The sequence below is a fragment of the Macaca nemestrina genome, chromosome 13 (assembly GCF_043159975.1).
Source record: "Macaca nemestrina isolate mMacNem1 chromosome 13, mMacNem.hap1, whole genome shotgun sequence".
Taxonomy (NCBI): domain Eukaryota; kingdom Metazoa; phylum Chordata; class Mammalia; order Primates; family Cercopithecidae; genus Macaca; species Macaca nemestrina.
In genome coordinates, this window is record NC_092137.1 from 26,860,981 (window position 1) to 26,878,966 (window position 17,986).

The following is a 17,986-nucleotide window of genomic DNA, read 5'->3' on the forward strand; positions in this document are numbered from 1 at the left end:
TTGCTCCTCTGCCCCAGCGCTTAACCAAACACCCACAACCAGTGCAGAGTTCTCTTTTGAGAAGACTTCCTTCCCGTCACTCGCAGCTCAGAGTCCGTTCCTGTGGCTGACACTGTAAGTGCAAGCTCCGTGGTTCTTACAACTTCCCCAACCCAAGCCTTCTTTCAGCCAACATTGAATGAGTCCCCTCTACGTGCCAAACCTTCAGAGGACAAAAGGCATAGGCTTGGCTTTCAAAAAGCTTCAGTCTATTGGGCTTGAATTCCCACCCACAGTTTTCTCAGCCATAACGTGGGGATAATAATGTTTCACTTCCTCACAGGGCTGCTGTAAGATTGCTAGGAAATTGTGTGTGAGCTCTTGAGATGATGTGGTGCTGATGGTGTTGACACCCACTTGACAGCTGGGAAAACGGGCCTGGGAGGACGTGCCCATAGTTGCATGGCATAGCCGAGGTCACTGCCCTCACCTGTGCTCACTCTGCGGACCACCCCATTTCCTCCTCACCCCATTTCCTCCTCACCTCCCCTCTGTGTCCGTCGCATCCTCACTCACTCCCATTCATTTCCCTCTAAAACAGGGCCCTGAAATCCAGACGTGGTCAGCCTAGTGGTATCATTGCCCCGGAAGAAGGGGAGTTGGTCATTTTCACCCCCAGACGTTCTGTAAGCCTCCTGAGAGTGCCCACTGGCCTGCCACCCCTGGTGGCACGGTGCTTCCTGCCTGCGCCCGGGCGTCTCAGGATCAAGATCACAGTGGCTCACCACCTCACTTCTCATCTCCTCAAAGCTGGATTCCATTAGTCACAAATTTCCATGGGCACTGATGAGATCCGCTTCTCAGGCTTAGGAATTCTGGACTGGTGTAAAAATGTCTGTCTCAGTGATGGAGGTGTCAGGTCCATAAGAAAGGCAGCTGGCAGGAGCAGGCACAGGAGAAAGGCTGCCTTTGATTGGGCAGAAGATTATTGACTTAAAGTCAGAGGCAGGTAAAAGCAACTTCATTTGGGAGAGAGAGCCTGGGAACACATTTTAAGTACAAATATCTGGTGCCTCTTTGAAGAGGTTTCACGACTCGAAAAAAAAGGGAATGCCTTGTACCCTTTTGAAATCTTGTTTAATTTCAGGAGTTGAAATAAAGGAAATTGGTTTGTCCCAGACAAGGGCAGGACTTCCTGAAAATAAAGGGAAAGTTTTTCACCTTATTTCAATTTTTTTTTCAAATAATATAAAAGCACTTGCATGATTTTAAAGTGCAATATTTACTTATTTATTTGTTCATTGAGACAAGGTCTCACTCTGTCACCCAGGCTGGAGTTCAGTGGCATGATCACAGCTCACTGCAGCCCCGACCTCCCTAGCTCAAGCAATCCTCCCGCCTTAGCCTTCTGAGTAGCTGGGACTACAGGCGCATGCCACCATGCCCAGCTAATTTTGTGTGTGTGTGTGTGTGTTTCTGTGTGTGTGTGTGTAGACGGGGTGTCACTATGTTGCCCAGGCTGTTCTCAAACTCCTGGGCAATTGCTCAAGCAATACTCCTACCTCAGCCTCCCAAAGTGCTGAGATTACAGGCATAAGCCACCACGCCCAGCACAATATTTATTTTTAATTATAAGAGCAATGTGGGCAGAGATCACTTGAGGTCTGGAGTTCAAGACTAGACCGGGCAACACGGTAAAACCTCCATCTCTACTAAAAATACAAAAATTATTTTGTAAATTAGCCGGGCGTGGTGGGGCGCACCTGTAATTCCAGCTACTTGGGAGGCTGAGGTGGGAGAATCACTTGAACCCAGGAGGCGGAGGTTGCAGTGAGCCAAGATCGGGCCACTGCACTCCAGCCTGGGTAACAGAGCAAGACTATCTTAAAAAAAAAAAAAAAAAAAAAAAAGCAATGTAACATATAGAAAGTCTGGAAAATTAATTAGGGGGGTGGAAATCCCCTGTTATCCCACAACAGAAACTATTGTTTATTCTCTTCTGATCTGCTTTGAGTCCACATTTTGGTCGTAAGGGTATTTGACATGTATTTGTATTTTTTTAAAGTTTTAAGTGTTTGATGAGATATATACAGAAACATGCAGAAAATATATGTGCAGTTTAAAGAATAATTCATAGCAAATACCTGCATAGTTCCCACCCATGTAAGAAGCTCCCCCTACCATGGGCCCCTTCCTCCCTGCCAGATAGATAACCACTGCCACAGCAATAACCACTATCTTGAGTTTTCTGATGATCACTTCCTTGTTTTTTTTGGTCATGGTCTTAACACTAGATGCCTACATACTATAATCCCATTTGCCTGTTTTGGATGGTTATGAGAATGGAATCATACCATATTTGCTCTTTTTGTTTGGTTTGTTGGTTTGTTTTGTTTTGTTTGTTTTTGAGGCAGAGTCTCACACTGTCATTCAGGCTGGAGTGCAGTGGCACGATCTTGGCTCACTGCAACCTCCAACCCCCGGGTACAAGCAATTCTCCCATCTCAGCCTTCTGAATAGCTGGGATTACAGGCATGCGCCACCATGCCCAGCTAATTTGTGTATTTTTAGTAGAGATGGGGTTTCACCATGTTGGCCAGGCTGGTCTTCAATTCCTGACCTCAAGTGATCCGTCCACTTCAACCTCCCAAAGTGCTGGGATTACAGGCGTGAGCCACCGCGCCTGACCTCATATTTACTCTTATGTCTGCTCCTTTCCCTCAACTGTTGTTTGCAAGATGCTGTATATGGCTGTAGTCAGTTCATACTAATCTTCAGCTTAAAAGAGAATAAAGTAGTTTTATATTCTCATTCAATTTCTACCCTGAATCTAGGTTTCATCAGGTAGCCTGGGTTTGTGGTCCTTTCATGGTTAAGAAAATGCATTCTTTCCTCCAGCTTTCCCCAGCCCACACCTGAGGTCTCCAGCTGAGAAGAGCCCCCTGCCCCGTTCCCTGGCAGTAGGTGCGAGCCCTCTTCCAGCTTTTGGCCCTTGTTCTAGGAAGCAGCCACTCCAGGGGCTGCTGGAGGCCCTTGAGCTGCAGCTGCCATCCTTTCAGCGGAGCTGATGGAATTATTTCTGGGGCCTGGAGACAGCTGGCGAGAGCATGGGAAGCACAGCAGGGCTGAGTTATCTGCCAGGAGTCGGTGCCGGGCAGGCGAGGTGCTGGTGGTGGTGCCTTCTCTGATCACAGACACTTGGCCTTCCCCAGCTAAAGCCCCAATCGGGAGTCAGGAGTCCTTGTCTCCCATGTGTACACCTGTCTGCCCTTCTTCCAGGACCTGCGGGAGCTGGGCTTTTGGAAGTGGGATTTACTCACACTTACTTTTAAGGGTCCTCAGCCTGTCCAGGCCTCAAATGACGAAGACTCCTGGCCTCAGGGAGTCAGCCAACACTTACAAGGAGCCAGGCTTCAGCCCGAACACCCAAGACTGGTGCTGTGCACACTTGGGCTGGGAGGTGCACGTGAACACACATCAACACACAGCTAAGCTTGTCCTATCCCAAACATACACATACACACACACACACACACACACCCAGCTCTGGCTTCTGACAACTGCCCCATTCCTCTTCTGTGCCTTTGAACTAATCTCACTGAACAAGTGGTCAGCAGCTCCCATTTCTTACCACCCTCTCACAGCTAATCCTTTGCAATGTGGCTTTTGCCCTCTGCACACTGATGGTCCTTGTTCATTAAGTCCAGCCACGTGGGGCCGGGCCAACTCAGATGAACCCATGAGATTAAAACCTCTTACTTGATCTCAGCCTGTTAAGGAATCATCCTTGTGGATTTATATACACCTTCCCAGAATCTGTTTCATTCAACTCCTCCTTGCTTGGGGCCCAAGAGATAGGTGGCTCTTGATCTGTACTTGTGGCAGTTCCTTTTAAAACTATCTCAGGAGTCCAGGTGTGGTGGCTCATACCTGTAATCCCAGCACTTTGGGAGGCCGAGGGAGGCAGATCACCTGAAGTCAGGAGTTAGAGACCAGCCTGACTCACATGGTGAAACCCCGTCTCTACTAAAAATACAAAATTAGCTGGGCGTGGTGGCGGGCACCTGTAATCCCAGCTACTCGGGAGGCTGAGGCAAGGGAATCACTGGAACCTGGGAGGTGGAGGTTGCAGTGAGCCGAGATCGTGCCATTGCATTCCATGGGTGACAGAGCAAGACTCAGTCTCAAAAAAAAAAACAAACAAACAGACAAAAAAAAACCTGTCTCAGGAGCAAGCCCTTGTTCACCGTATTCACACCCATGACACTGGCCAGTGGGGATGGTAGTTCCCGTCCCTTACCCACTTCTGCACTCTGAAGAGGCTGTTCTGGTGCTGGGCTCTTACCTATAGTCTTGCCTACCCCTGACCTACTTGTTCCGATTCTACCTTCTACCTTCTCTCCAGTGCAGTGACAAAGTTGGTAGAAGTTTTCCAGATGTGGATGCTTCATGATCTGGTGCAGATGGTCCCCAGGTACAAATGCCCCAGTCCAGCCCTCCCCCAAAATGGCACCTCCATCCATAGGCTTGATCCTGTCTCGCCCCTGGGTAATGGAAACAGGGCCTGGTGGGACATTCAGAGACCTCCTGACTAGCCAGTTTGGTATGGAAATATGTTTGTGGCTGTGGACAAGGACCCAGGGTGTCTCATGGTGGATGTAACATTAGACAGAGACTCTCTCTCTCTAGCCTCTGACTGTGCTGCCTGACCAGTCCTCCTTTCCTGTGCCAGTCCCAGGCATCCAGGTTCTCCACTAGTCTTTGGAGATGCCTGAGGCCCAGATGGAAGAAGGGGACCTACCCTTTTGCTCTCCTCAGTTCCTTGCCCCAGGGTTGGGTTCTACTTTCAGAATTCCTCAAAACATTTTGTGCCGGGCGCGGTGGCTCACGCCTGTAATCCCAGCACTTTGGGAGGCCAAGGCCGGGGGAGCACGAGGTCAGGAGATCGAGACCATCCTGGCTAACACGGTGAAACCTCGTCTCTACTAAAAATACAAAAAAAAATTAGCTGGGCGTGGTGGCAGGCGCCTGTAGTCCCAGCTACTCGGGAGGCTAAGGCAGGAGAATGGCGTGAACCTGGGAGGCAGAGCTTGCAGTGAGCCGAGATTGCGCCACTGCACTCCAGCCTGATGGACAGAGCCAGACTCCGTCTCAAAAAAAAAAAAAAAAAACATTTTGCACAAAACTCCCAGGTGACCCAAATCTGGACCACCTCTCAGAGCAGTCTTCCTGGATGTCGACCCTGGCCTGGGCTGGATAGGAATCGGGAAGATTTCTGGAGGGGGTGACTGGGGACAGGGGAGTTGGTTTTGGACAGGTTGAGTGTGTGCTGCCTGTGGAACCCAGTAGAATGGTCCAGTGGGCATTTGGATGGTATTAAAATGCTCCCACTCCCTCATTAGCTAGGCTTTCAAGTTCCTGCTTGCTTCAGAAAACTGGGGGTTGTGAAGAGCTCAGTCACTGAGTAGGTGAAGTTTGATTGGATGTCAGGAGAGGCAGTCATGGAGTGGAAACAGCTGTGACCTTTTCTTTTTTGCTTGTCACCTAATTGCTATTAGTCATTAGTTCATATAAATGGGCTAGAAAAGTGGATACCTTCGAGAAGTAGGACATGAATAAGGTATGGAGACTTAAACAGTAATGACATGCTGAGTTCACAGGTCTCTGTGTCATTATGACCTACCTTACATGTAGGTCATAAATATTTTATTTCTATCTAAATAAATTATAAAAAATGCACTTAATGCTATTAAGCTGCAGCTACTTACCTGAAAAGGAACAAAATATCACCTCTGAAATAACTACTAATTATACAATTTTGCCAACTAATAAATATTATTTTAAATCTACTCAATAGTTGATAAATCAATTATGAATTAATCATAAAATTATACTGTGCTTTAATATTAGTTAAGTTTTTACTGTTTACTACTTAGAAAGCCATTTACTTTTTTAAAGTTAAATTTATTAACTTAAACCCTCAGCATTTCCCACTCATCTCAAACTCCCCTTTGACTTTTGTGTTCTGCTGAACCTTTGATTTGTCATGTTTCAACTCAAAGAGAATCCCTTCCCTGAGTGACCCCAGGGTGCCTTATGTGCCAGCGTCCCCCACAACCCCATTTTAAGAATGGCTCTCCCATTGAGAAGGCTGCAAAATGCCAGCCTACTGTTTCTCTCTCCTTTGTGCTGATCAGAAGAAAAATAGCTGTAGGTTTCCATTTTCCTTTCCATACAACTGTCCTGTGTTGCCTTTTGATCCTTTAGCAAATGTTACCTGCTTAGAGCAAGGGAAAACCATGTCAGCCCGCCTGTGTCCTCTGTGACCTGAGCTGACCTCACCTGCCCTTTGAGGTGCTACCCAGGTTGCCATTAGGCTTGGTATAGATGCCACAGATCCTTCATGTCACATGACAGTGTTTTTGATATAACAGTCTTGTGCATTTTTGATATCACAGTGACCAGTTAATCTGTAAAATCATACGTTTTTCTGTGGATTCTATCAAAAGAGGAAATGTGAGTCTTAAACCAATGCTTTCTAAAAAGAGGAAATGCATGTCTTAAACACCTTCCAAGTTCCCTTTAAGGTCTTTATGCAGGAAGGGTCCCCCTTGCACCATCCTGGCCCCAAGTGCCTGTGCCAGAGGCCCCCAGCGTCCTCCAGCTGAGTTGTTGGCAGGGGCAGCCATGTGGGCCAGACTGTGCAGGCTCTCCTTGTCTCACACCTCCCTGCAGGCCCAGGGGAGCTGGGGAAGGCGATGACAGAAGCAGGCAATTCCAAAACACAGTGTTGGGCTTGGCATTTCTTTGGCAGGACTAAAACTGTGTACCTTCTAGGAGTGTAGGGTGTGTGCATTTCACGATCAAGAAGCAGCAGCTGCCCTAACTTTGTCCACTCAGCAAGATGCTTCCTGTGCAGTTCTGCATTGGAACTACTCCACAGAAGTAAAAATGGGGGGCATGGAAGAAAGGATTTTCTGTTTTCCCACAAGACAGTGCTTGGATAGCAATAATTGTTACTATTTTAAACATGAAGAGGCTTTCTCATGAAATACTGCACTCCCTAGTTACGGTATTGTCCCCTCCCCATCACCCCACTTCCACCCCAAGTTCCCTATTCCCAGCTTGCACATTACCTTAATGCAAACCCATAAACGGTTCAGAAACATAATGCCACAGAATCAGAAAACTGGAGGAGACAAGCTGTGTATAACTGGATAAATCTAGGATTCTGGATATCCAAAGATAGCCACCATTTTGCTGTGGAAGGCATCATTACTTCCCTGAATAAACTGTAAAAATCATAAGATCCCTATGCTTGCAGTGTGACACCTTCCCGTTAGCCTTGGGCTGGTTCCCTTCAGTTCAAGGTCACTGTTGACAAAGTCCAGGGACTGGAGTGAAAATTGGAGGTAAACTTAATAGTCTATGCATCTCTAGAATTCCATACTTATGATTTATTCGTTTTTCTTTTATTGAAATGGAATCTCGCTCTGTCATTCAGGCTGTAGTGCAGTGGTGCAATCTGGGCCCACTGCAATCTCTGCCTCCCAGGTTCAAGTGATTCTCCTACCTCAGCCTCCCGAGTAGCTGGGACTACAGGTGTGCAGCACCATGCCCGGCTAATTTTTATATTTTTAGTAGAGACAGGGGTTTCGCTATGTTGTCCAGGCTAGTCTCGAACTTCTGACCTCAGGTGATCCACCCACCTCGACCTCCCAAAGTGCTGGGATTACAGGTGTGAGCCACCATGCTCAGCCATGATTTATTCTTTCTAATGGCATTTAACTGTCTGGAATTTTTCCCATTCTGCCTGGGATGACAGACATGTGTTTTTGAATTCTGTTGTTTGCATAGATAAAATAACTGGATGATCAAAGTTTTTGGCGAAACATATGGGCATATGGGACACAGCCAAAAGTCTTTAAAGGAGGTGACATTTATTTTAAGGCCCAGTTGTTACTTATGTTGCTCATTTCTGTCTAGTGTGATGTCTGAGTTTGGGCTGCTTTAACAAAACTACCATTGACTGGGTAGTTTAAACAACAGAAATTTATTCCTCACAGTTCTGAAGGCTGAGAAGTCCAAGATCAAGTTGAATCTGAGGGTTCCTGTTGAGGGCTCTCTTCCTGGCTTACAGACGGATGCCTTCTTGCTATGCTCTCGCATGTCAGAGAGAGTTATGTCTCTGCTGTCTCTTCTTCTAAGGACACTAATCCCATTCATGAGGACTCACAAAGGCCTCCCAAATGCCCCACCTCCAAATACTATCACACCAGGGATTAGGCTTCAACATATGAATGGGACACAAACATTCTATTCATTGTTATGTAGTGAACCAGAGGGCCAGATATTGACTCTGTCTACACAATTATTGTGTTTTGGAATAAACTGGGTGACTTGAAGCATCATCAATTGGTAAAACTAATACTGACCTTCTGGAGAGCTTATACTTCTTTCTGACCACAGCCTCTGACAAGAATATTGCCTGGATTTGCTGCCTCAATTGGAGCAGAGGGAAGAGAGTCCCTTTATGGTGCTTAAGAGCCTGCATAGTGTAGAGGAGGAAAAAAAAAAAAACCTACATCACAACAATTGCCCTCAAATCTCTTCCCTTCTGGGGGGACTTTCCTGAGAGGTCCAGAGTATCCACCCCACTCACCCACCCTCTGACTGACTCCATCACTATGTTCATACACATGGGCACACACAGACAGCCTGTGCTGCAGAGACAGACCAGCAACGTCCTCCCTTTGTTGAGTTCAGCAAAGACTAGCAGGGAAAGCTGTAAGAATAGGTGCTAATGAGGTTACTGGGGAAGGTGAGCAGCATGATGAATGCCCACAGTCCACAGTGAGGCAGGATTGGAAGGGGTTAGCATCTTGGGGACTTAGGCTACTTGGAAAGGTAGGAATGTGTGGGGAGGATACTGATGCAATAGGCTTCCTACCATCACCATGCGGCTTGTCTTACCCGTTCCAGCTCTGGTCTCTGTAACATGGGGAAAGATACCCAGTTTACACCAGTATCTGTCAAGTTCACTTTTAGGTCTTTAGGCAAGAAGTGCCCCCTTTACACTTCAGTCACTTATTAAAGCAATTATTTGCATCTCTTTTGCTCCGTAGACTGAGTTTTTTAAGAGCAGGGCCTGTGGTTTTTTTCAGAGTTGTCTCCAGTTGAAAGGAGTGAAGTTACAGAACACTTTAGTGCATATAAATGTTCTGAACTTTTAAGATTTTAAAAATTTAAAAAGATATTCTCCAAAAGCACCCTGGGTAGGGAACGTGTTAGGCAACTGTGCTACGATATTATCCAAACAAGCCAGTGTGGGCCTAAAGGTCCCAAGACCTTGGGAACCCCGAGGCTGAAGCCGCTCTGACAGCAACCCATGTGGAAAGCTGGAATTTGGCACAATTGGACCTGGAGGCTGGGCCATCACTCACACTGTGGTGTCTCCACTGAGCTGCTTCTGATCTGGGGTCCAGCTCACCCCTGCTTCTGTATGGCTCAAGGCTAGATGCTTGTATTAGTCTGCTCAGGCTGTCATAACAAAATACCACAGACTGGGTGGCTTAAACTACAGAAATTTATTTTCTCACAGTTCTGGAGGCTGGAAGTCCAAGATCAGGGTGCAGCCGGGTCGGGTTGTGGTGAGATCTCTCCTCCCTGGTCAATAGCTGGTCAATAGCTGCCTTCTCACTGTGTCCTCACACGGCCTTTCTTCTGTTCCTGTGCCTGAAGAGAGAAAGCAAACTTTCTGGCGTCTCCTAACGAGGACACTAATCCTAGCAGATCAGGGCCCTGCCCTATGACCTCATTTAACCCTTAAAACTTTCTAAGAGGCCCCATATACAAATACAGCCACACTGGGGTTAAGACTTCAGCATATGAATTAGAGGGGACACATACATCTAGTCCATAATAACTCTAGAGACAAACTGTCTGGCTTTCAATCTCTCCTCTGTTACAAACTAGTTGTGGGACCTTGGGGACTTTCCTTTAACTTTTCTAAGCCTCAGGTTCTTCTTGGTAAAAATGGGGGCAATGATGGTACCTATCTCTGGGCATTGTAAGGATCAAATCAGATGATGTACACAATGGGCCTAGCGAAGGGCCCAGTATATAGTAGGTATCTAGTAATTATTAGTTAGCATTATTAATAGGGTCCTCTAAGTTCTGAGAATGAGTTTCCTAGACGGTAGTCCTAGGAGTGCAGTCTATCCTGGATTTCCAGGACCAGCCCAGGCCTGCATGAGTGAGATTCCTGGGCCAGAGAGGTTCCAGGGCTCCCCAGTATTCTGCAAGGGAGCCAAACCTCATCAGAGCCTCGTTAGCCTCCACAGACTTCCAAATGGGAAGTGGAAAAAAATAGGCCGAGAGGTGGTGGCAGCCCAAGGGTTCTAGAGAAGGGGAGTAGTCAGCCCCATCTACTCCTCCCTCACCCATCTCCTTTCAAAAACGATGGCAGAGGGAGGAACTGAGCCAGCTGAGTCTGCCTGAAGGGTCACAGTGGATTCCTTCTGGCTTCTTTTTAGTTAATAAATAAATAACTTTTTTTTTTTTTGAGACAGAGTCTCGCTCTGTTGCCCAGGCTGGAGTGCAGTGGCATGAACTTGGCTCACTGCAACCTTTGCCTCCTGGGTTCAAGTGATTCTCCTGCCTCAGTTTCCTGAGTAGCTGGAACCTCAGGCATGCACCACCACGACCAGCTAATTTTTATAATTTTAGTAGAGACGGAGTTTTATCATGTTGGCCAAGCTGGTCTCGAACTCCCGACCTCAAGTGATCCGCCAGCCTCAGCCTCCCAAAGTGCTGGGATTACAGGCATGAGCCACCAAGCCTGGCCTAAAAAAAAAGCCTTTTGAACATATATTTTCAGATTATATGTTCCTCCTCCAATTTATTATATAAAATTTGAAAAATACAGAAACCTATGAAGGACATAAAACTCACCTGGAAACCTTCTACCCAGAGTTAATTCCCTTAAGTCAGATAGACCTAAATCTGAAGCCCATCCCTCCCCCTGGAGTTGTGTGACCTTTAATGAGCTACTTGTTATTTTCAAAACCTCTGTTTATTCCTCTTAAAGTGAGGCTAATACTTCCTGCCTTGTTCCCACTTTGTGGGGGTTGCTGTGTGTATGCAGGTAAAGTGCCAGGCACAGGGTGTTTATTTACTGAGAGCTCTTATTTCCATTGAAGGCAATGTCCTTAGCTTTTGATTCTAGCATCAAAGCTCAGACAAGAATTCTCAGTAAGCTATTATCACCTGCTCTTTCAGATTCTCCAACCTCCAGGCATGTGCTATGAACATGTAAGCAAACCCATCTTGTCATTTACAACATTGACATAATGATTATGCAGCAATTTTTCCAGCATAAGTATTCCTAGTTTTCCTCTTACCTTAAAGCTGCTTTAAAAGGCGAGGATTAAGCCAGACATGCTGGCATGCATCTGTAGTCTCAGCTACTCAAGAGGCTGAAGCTGGAGGATTGCTTGAGCCCAAGAGTTCAAGTTCAGCCTGGGCAATGAAGTAGAAAACTAAAAAACAAACAAACGAGCAAACAAACAATTTAAGGTGAGGATTATATCTTCTTTTTTTTTTTTTTTTTTTTTTTTTGAGACGGAGTCTCGCTCTGTCACCCAGGCTGGAGTGCAGTGGTGCAATCTCGGCTCACTGCAAGCTCCGCCTTCCGGGTTCACACCATTCTGCCTCAGCCTCCTGAGTAGCTGGGACTACAGGTGTAGCATGGAGGATTGGATTTGTTTCTTCCTCCAGCAAACTCTAGTGTCACCATCACTTCTCTCTTCTTTTCTTTTTTCTTTTTCTTTTTTTTTTTTTTTGGAGACGGTCTTGCTGTGTCACCCAGGCTGGAATGCAGTGATGTGATCTCAGCTCACTGCAGCCTGAACCTCCTGGGCTCAAGCCGTCCTCCCACCCACCCCCCCAGTAGCTGGGACTACAGGCACGTGCCACCACGCCTGGCTACTTTTTGTATTTTTTTGTAGAAACGGGATTTCACCTTGTTGCCCAGGCTTGTCTCGAACTCCTGGACTCAAGCGATCCTCCTATCTTGACCTCCCAAAGTGCTGGGATTACAGGCGTGAACCACCACACCTGGCCCATTTCCCTCTTTTAAAGCAAACTGAGAACCTGGATCTCTCCTTTCCTAGTCACACTTGGACTTGGCTTTGTAATAAGTGAGAGAGGGAGAGACTGCATCTCAGACTTCTGGGCTTCCTTTGGCCAGAGGGGCTCTATCCACCACCCAAGAACCAAACCCATTTTCTTATTATTGCATATGAAATTAAAACTCCAGATTTTAGATTTTAGGACAAAAGATCCCTTGAAATGTGTTTAGCTTCACCCCAGCTCCAGACAATAGGCCTGTGGCTGTGGCTGTCCCCTCTTCCCTAGTCTCCTCAGTTGGCTCCCCACTCTCTCTGCCCTGGCGCCTTCCACTCTAGGAGAGCAGGACCTCTTCTCCCCAGAGGTCAGAATGATACCCTGCAGGGAGCAGATGTTCCTGGAGTACACTTATCACTCCCAGCCACCTGCCTTGTTTCCCAGCACTCCCTCAGGCAGCAGCCCCCAAGGGCCATGCTTTCCTTACAGCAGGAGAACCTGGTGGTTAAGGCTCCATATGAGCTTTCTTGTTCGTTGTTGAGATTCCATGCACTCGAGCCTGGCCAACTTGGCAAAAAATAAACCAACTCTGTCCAGAAGAACAGGCTATGATCTCCAACTATCTGACATGTCCCCTTACAAGATGTACTCCTTTAATAGATCCCCCAAGGCCTTTTCATCCTGGGACACAGCCTTCCCAGAACTTCCCTGGTGGCAGACAAAGTTAAATGATGAGGATGAGAGAAAATATGTTGATTCCTTTGTTCTATTCACCATAGTTAGCTGTGTTAGGAAAATTGAGCCTTATCCTGGCATAGAGTTGCCAAATATCCCTGAAAACAAACATGGAATTGGTCTACTACTCATTGCCTTAAACCATTTTGATTGTGTTAGAGTGCAACAAGTAGATGGGGCTATTTATTCATTTATTCACCAGTTTTGAGTATTCTGTACTGGATGCTGAGGATGAGGAGCAGGCAGAGACAAAGATGACTGATAGGACTGCCTTTGAGGACCCTACTCCATAGGTGGAGACAGAATCTAGTGCCATGAAGGCAATGGATCTAGTGAAGGCACAAAGAGAGTCAGAGAAAACTTTTTCAGAAGAGGGGACAATTGGGCCCTGAAGAATGAGAAATTTACTGCATATAAAAGTGGGCTTTATTTTACCTCAAGGACACACTGCAATGGCGTAATCTCCTTCCTGCTGGTCAGAGTTTGTCCTATATTTTCTAAACCTAAATGTAAATATTTTCTGTTCAGATACCTAAGGGTCAAGAAAGTTGCATATCCTTATTATTATAAATCCTTATTAGAATTTATATTATAAATATAAATATAACAATTTTATATACTTATATAATTATAATTTATATTATAAATATAAATCCTTATTATTGTAGATAATTCCTTATTTATTTTGGATATTAACCAAAGTGTGCCCCCTGGATGGAATTTTAAGCAACTCACTATGACCACAGCTATCTGAGCTGCCCTCAGCACTGGCCGCATTTCCTGTGTGCACCCCATTTCACTTCTCAGGTCCCTGCAGTGGCTCCCCCACATCTCCACACTCTCCTCAAATCCACTCACTCTGTACCACTCCCACGAGCTATCAGCCCCCAGCTTTGCAGAGCAGAGAGAATGCAAACTCACTTATATGCCTGTCTTTTCTGTATCTGCACATCACCTCCTCCTACAGGCCTTTGACTTTAACCTCTCTGTATCTCTTTCCTCTTTGGTGAGGTGGGCATAATAATGCCTTCCCTGCAGGATTGTTGGAGGGATCTAATCAAGCAAGCCATGTAAATTGACAAATGAGGGCCTCTTTTGTTGAGGCCTTCTGTTAATGATGGTCACCATTATTTTATGCTACCTCCTTCGGGAGCTCACATCATAAATAGTTCCTTGATCTCTTAGATCTTTAATCTCTCCCTTGGCTCCTTCTTCACTCCCTGAAAAATATTGGTCCTAAAATTGATACTTTCTCTCAGCCATGCTCCTTGAGCCGTTTCTAGGCTTGCTTTACTCACAGAGATCTTGACGGCTGTATATGCAGTCTCCACAAACTTGCCTTCAATCAGTGTTCGTCAAAGACTCACTGATTTCCAAAGCAGAGGTCAAGATCTTCTGTGGTCCTTGCCCCCACTTCACTGCATGGCTACATTTAATGCTAAGGGAAGGGAGCTCTACAGAGGAGGGAGTAGTCAGTGATGTCAAATGTGGCTACTTGATGCATGATCCATTTTGAGTTAATTTTTATATAAGATTTTAGGTTTAAATTGAGGCTGGGTTTTTGGCCTGTGGATATCCAACATCATTTGTTGAAAAGACTGTCCTCCCTTCACTGAATTGCTTTTGCACCTTTGTCAAAAATCAGTTGACCACAGTTGTCAAGATCACGCAGTCTTGATTACTAGAGCTATGTAATATGTCTTGGAATCAAGTAGACTGATTCCTCTGACTTTATTCTTCTTTGTAGAAGTTGCTTTCGCTGTCCCAGTTCCTTTGCCAATCCACATACATTTTGACAATAATATACAAAAGACTTGTGCTGAGATTTTAACAGGAATTGCGTTAAACATGTATGTCAATTTGGGGAGAATTGACACTATGTTGAGTCTTCCAATCCATGAACATGGTATGTCTCTCCACTTACTTCGATTGTCTTTGATTTCTTTCATTGGCATTTTGTAGTTTTCAGCATACAAGTCCTATGTGTGTTTTTTCTGTTTTTATATTGACAGATAAATTGTAGGTATTTGTTGTATGCAACATGATGTTTTGAAGCACATACGCATTGTGGAATGACTAAATCTAGTTAATTAACAGATGAATTACCTCATATGAGAGGTTAGAACACAATAGCCACACTCAAAGTATTTTTCAAGAATACAATGCTATTATTAACTATAGTCAGCATGTTGTACAATTTATTTAACTGAAATTTTGAACTTATTTAACTGAAATGTTGTATCCTTTGACCAACATTTCCCCAACATTTGACCAACATTTCCCCAACTTCCTTCACAACAACCACTCCAGCCATTGGTAACCACCATTCTGTTCTCTATTTCTTTTTTTTTTTTTTTTTTTTTTTTTTTTTTTTTTTTTGAGATGGAGTCTCGCTCTGTCGCTCAGGCTGAATGGCAGTGACGTGATCTCAGCTCACTGCAACCTCCACCTCCTGGGTTCAAGCAATTCTCTGCCTCAGCTTCCCAAGTAGCTGGGATTACAGGCACCCACCACCATGCCCGGCTGGGTTTTGTATTTTTAATAGAGACAGGGTTTCACTATGTTGGCCAGGCTGGTCTTGAACTCCTGACCTCGTGATCCACCCGCCTTGGCCTTCCAAAGTGCTGGGATTACAGGTGTGAGCCACCACGCCCAGCCTCTGTTATCTATTTCTATGGATCAACTTTTTTAGGTTCCACATAGGAGTGAGAGCATGTGGTATTTGTCTTTCTGTGCTTGGCTTACTTAACCTCATATTCTCCAGATTTATCCAAGTTGTTACACATGACAGGACTTCCCCCTTTTTTATGGCTGAGCAGTATTCTATTGTGTATATATACATCTTTTTCATCCATTCATCCATTGATGGACACTAGAGTTGATTCCATATATTGGCTATTGTGAATAATGCTTCAGCAAACAAGAAAATGCAGATATCCCTTCAACATACTGATTTCATTTCCCTTGGATATATACCCAGTAGTGGGATTGCTGGATCATATGGTAGTTCTATTTTTAAGTTTTTAAGGAATCTCCATACTGTTTTCCATAATGACTGTTCTAATTTACATTCCCACCAACAGTGTACAAGAGTTCCCTTTTCTCCACATCCTTGCCAACACTTGTTATCTTTCATCTTTTTGATAATAGTCATTCTAACAGGTGTGTAGTGATAATCTCGTTGTGGTTTTAACTTGTACTTTTCTGATGACTAGTGATGTTGAGCACTTTTTGATAAATCTGTTGGCCATTTGTATGTCTTCTGAGAAATGTCTATTCAGGTTCTTTGCCCATTTTTAAATTGAGTCGTTTTCTTGCTGTTGGGTTCTTTCAATTCCTTATTTATTTTGGATATTAACCTCTTGTCAGATGTATAGTTTGCAAATATTTTCTCCCATTCTGTAGGTTTTCTCTTCACTCTGTTGTTTCCTTTCCTGTGTAGAAACTTTTTAGTTCGATGCAATACCACTTGTTTATCTTTGCTTTTGTCGTCTATGCCTATACATGTTTTCTTGGATTTATGCCTATTTCACTTTTTCTGAGTATTCATGTGTTCATTGCTAGCGTACAGAAAAAAGTAGCCTTTTGTATATTGATTTTTTAACTTGTGGCCTTGCTTATTTGTTCTAGGAGATTTTTTTTGGTAGATTCCTTGAAATTCTTTATGTGGATCATCATATCATCTGCAACTGGGGACAGTTTTGTTTTTTCCTTTTCAATCTATATGCCATTCATTTCATTTTTCTTTCCTTATAGTGCTGGCCAGAATAACCTGTGTTGCCTAGCAATGGCAAAAGTAGACATCTTTGCCTCTGAATTGTAGCCTTTCACCATTAAGTCTGATGCTAGCTGTAGGGTTTTTTTGTAGGCGTTCTTTATCAAGTTGAGGAAGCTACCCTCTCTCCCTACTTTTCTGAGAGTTTTTATCATGAATGGGCATTGAATTTTGTCAAATGCTTTTTCTGCATCGGTTGATACAATTTTGTGATTTTTCTTCCTTAGCTTATTAAGATGGTGGATTACATTGATTGTTTTTCAAATATTGAACCAACCTTGCATTTTTTGAATAAACCCCATTTGTGTGGTGTCTAGTTCTTTTTATGTGTTGCTGAATTCTGTTTGCAAATATTTTGTCAAGAATTTTTTATATCTATATTCACGAGACATATTGCTCTGTAGTTTTCTTTTTGTAGTGTCTTTGTCTGGTTTTCGGTATAAGGCTAATACTGGCTTCATAAAATGAATTGGGAAGGGTTTCCTTCTCTTCTGTTTTCTGGATGAGATCGGTATTAATTCTTCTTTAAATGTTTGAAAAAGTTCTCCAGCTTTTGAAAACTGTTGATGCTGGAGACCCAATCTGGCCCAAATAAATCTGAATCTCTGGGGGTGGGGCTTGGACATACGTAGTTGTCCAAAGCTACTCAGGTGAGCTTAATGTGCAACTAGCTGTGGAGCTCAGTGTTGGTTGTGGACTTATTGAAGCCAAAATAGGAGCATGAAGGAAGCAGAATCCATCTGAGGAATGTCATGAATTAAATGGATGTGAAATTTGGAGAGTTCAGCTCTGAGACACGACCCTGGAGGCTCTGGTGTTTTCAGGATACGGTGCAGTGTAAGGGAGACATTAGTTGTATAAGATACGTGCGGCCGGGCGCGGTGGCTCACGCCTGTAATCCCAGCACTTTGGGAGGCCAAGGCAGGCAGATCGCAAGGGCAGGAGATCGAGACCATCCTGGCTAACACAGTGAAACCCCATATCTACTAAAAATACAAAACAAAATTAGCCGGGCGTGCTGGTGAGCACCTGTAGTCCCAGCTACTTGGGAGGCTGAGGCAGGAGAATGGCGTGAACCTGGGAGGTGGAGCTTGCAGTGAGCTGAGATCGCGCCACGGCACTCCAGCCTGGGCGACAGAGCGAGACTCCATCTCAAAAAAAAAAAAAAAAAAAAAAAAGGACATGTGGGTTCGACTTGGCTACTTGATAACCATAAATTCCTTAGCAATTTCAGCTTTCTCATCTGTAAAATGCCTTGGGTTGTTTTGGGGATAGTAGAGATATGAGAAATGAGATATGAGACATAGAAAATGAGATAATAGATGTGAAAATGCTTTGGAACTCACATAGCATTTTGAGAAAGTAAAACAT

General features: G+C 44.7%; 1 protein-coding gene across 7 annotated transcripts in view; it reads left to right on the plus strand.

Annotated features, from left to right (window-relative positions):
• LOC105479775 (dihydropyrimidinase like 5) overlaps positions 1-17,986 on the plus strand; it is a 102,758-nt gene that overhangs the window by 32,474 nt on the left and 52,298 nt on the right. The window lies entirely within an intron of this gene.